At 40.4% G+C, this 2,909-nt stretch overlaps 1 pseudogene; it reads left to right on the top strand.

Moving 5' to 3' along the window:
• The first annotated feature begins 614 nt into the window (after positions 1-614).
• LOC100449482 (microtubule-associated protein RP/EB family member 1-like) lies at positions 615-1,554 on the top strand (annotated as a pseudogene).
• Positions 1,555-2,909: the final 1,355 nt, after the last annotated feature.

The following is a 2,909-nucleotide window of genomic DNA, read 5'->3' as shown; positions in this document are numbered from 1 at the left end:
TTATCTCTAACATTTTCACCATTTCTCTACTCTCAAAATAAAGTCTCTCATATGAAATAAAATATTAAAGGAATGAAAATTTAGTTTTAACACAACTGGAACCAGTTAGTAATTAGTTTACATTTTTATTTTGGAACAATTTCAAACTTTGTACAAGTTGCAAAAATAAAATCTCCCTTGTACAGTTTTAAAAATTACTAGCTTATTTCCTTTATGATATTTCTCTCTCTCATATGTATATATTGTATGCATATGTATGTATGTATGTTCAGCATGTGTATAATATGGATTTCTTTCTTTAATGTATAAGGCTAGTCTTCAGGAATTATTACATTTTAACCTTTAAATATTTAATTGTCATTAGCTAAGAGTAAGAAGATTTTAAAAAATAGCTACAATAAAATTACAAAGGGCAGGCAGGGTGGCTCACGCCTGTAATCCCAGCACTTTGGGAGGCCTAAGTAGGCGGGTCATGAGGGCAACAGTTCAAGATCAGCCTGACCAACATGGTGAAAACCCATCTCTACTAAAAATACAAAAAGGGTAGGGTCTGCCGGTTTGAATGAGATGAAGAAGCTGGAGCCGGGTGAGGGCAGTGGACGCGACAGCCGAAGATGGCAGTGAACGTATACTTAATGTCAGTGACCAGTGATAACCTAAGTCATCATGACGTGCTGGCCTGGATCAATGAGTCTCTGCAGTTGAATCTGACAAAGATCAAACAGTTGTTCTCAATATCCATAAACTGGATATTGTCAGTTTATGGACATGCTGTTCCCTGGCTCCATTGACTTGAAGAAAGTAAAATTCCAAGTTAAGCTAGAACATGAGTACATCCAGAACTTCAAAATACTACAAGCAGGTTTTAAGAAGCTGGGTGTTGACAAAATAATTCCTGTTGACAAATCAGTAGAAGGAAAGTTTCAGGACAATTTTGAATTTGTTCAGTGGTTCAAGAAGTTTTTTGATGCAAACTATGATGGAAAAATCTATGACCCTGTGGCTGCCAGACAAGGTCAAGAAGCTGCAGTGGCTGGCTCCCACGTTGCTCCAGCTCTGAATAAACCTAAGTTCTAGCAATGCAACTCCCCAGAGGCCCATCTCAACACAGAGAACTGCTGTGGCTCCTAAGGCTGGCCCTGGCGTGGTGTGAAAGGACCCTGGTGTGGGCAATGGGGACGACAAGGCAGCTGAGTTGATGCAGCAGGTCAACGTATTGAAATTTACTGTTGAAGACTTGGAGAAAGAAGGATTTCTACTTCGGAAAGCTACGGAACGTTGAATTGATTTGCCAGGAGAATGAAGGGGAAAACAACCCTGTATTGCAGAGGACTGTAGACATTCTGTATGCCACAGATGAAGGCTTTGTGATACCTGATGAAGGGGGCACACAGGAGGAACAAGAAGAGTATTAACAGCCTGGACCAGCAGAGCAACATCCAAATTCTTCACTCCAAATCATGTGCTTAACTGTAAAATGCTCCCTTTTATTATCCTTAGAGGACTCACTGGTTTTTTTTCATAAGCAAAAAGTACCTCTTCTTAAAGTGCACTTTGCAGATGTTTCACTCCTTTTCAAATAAGTTTGAATTAGGAGCGTTTACGGTGTAGCAGAGCAGTATTAACATCTAGTTGGTTCACCTGGGAAACAAAGAGGCTGACCTTGGGGCTCATCGTGTGGATGCGGGTCACACTGAGTGCTGGAGAAGGTGTTGTGTAATATGCTGAGGCGGCGATCTCAGTGGAGAAATGGGAAGACTGAATTGAATTTTAAGCTAATGTGAAATCAGAGAATGTTGTAATAAATAAATTCCTTAAGAGTATTTAAAATATGCTTCCATATTTCAAAATATAAAATGTAACATGACAGGGGATTTTGCGTTTGATGTTGTGTCTGGGAAGGAAGGACCAGACTTTGGAACCTTTGGAACTTGCTGTCACAAGTCTTAGAGGGCTGCTTGAACCCTCATAGGCCTAGGCTTTGGTATAAAAGGAACATTTAGACCAAATTTAGGCTTTGCTCTGTAAAGCCATTTGGTGTCATTGACTAATTGCATCCCTGCTAAAAAGCAAGAGGCATTGTTGACTGGATAATAGAGGATGTGTTCCAGCCCTGAGATGTTTGAGGTGAAGAGCTTGGTTTTCATTGAGCATTTCTGTATTTTTCCAGTTATCCCCGAAATTTCTATGTATTATGTTCTTGGGGAAGTGAGGTGTGCTCAGTTTTTTTAACCTAACAACTACTTTTGGGGACTTGCCCACATCTCTGGGATTTTAATGGGGATTGTGTCCCATTTTACCGTCTTTTAGGTTTACATTTACCATGTTTCTCTTCTCTGCTCCCCTTGCCCACTGGGGATGCCTCTTTGGCTCCTTGAAGTTTGCTGCTTAGAGTCGGAAGTGTAGTAGGCAGGTGATCATGCTGCAAGTTCTTTCTGGACCTCTGGCAAAGGGAGTCGTCAATGAAGGCCATTGTTACCTTGGGATCTGCAAGACTGGGGTGTTTTCGGTATCTGCTGTCCACAGCTCTCCACTGTAATCTGCATACTTCGCCAGTGCACTAATCTCTTTGGAGATAAAACTCATTAGTGTGTTACTAAACGTTAATTTTCTTTTGCAGAAAATACAGTACCGTGTCTGAATTAATTATTAATATTTAAAATATTTCATTCTTTAACTTTACCTCATTTGCTTTGCCCGCAGTCTTTTCAGGTCCTTTGTTTGGCAGGGTTCTGAAAAATGTGTCTCACCCACTGCTGAGATTGTTCAGCCCCTGATGTATTTGTATTGATTTGCTTCTGGTGGTAGCTTGTCCTAAAAAGTGTGTAGAAAGCAAGCATTTTCTGATAACATTGTTGTGTAGTGCATGCTCTGTGTGGAATTCAGAGGAAAACCCAGAATCAGTGATT

The sequence above is a fragment of the Pongo abelii genome, chromosome 3 (genome assembly GCF_028885655.2).
Source record: "Pongo abelii isolate AG06213 chromosome 3, NHGRI_mPonAbe1-v2.0_pri, whole genome shotgun sequence".
NCBI lineage: Eukaryota > Metazoa > Chordata > Mammalia > Primates > Hominidae > Pongo > Pongo abelii.
Note: the sequence above shows the minus strand (reverse complement) of the source record. Positions and strands in the feature narration are given on the sequence as shown.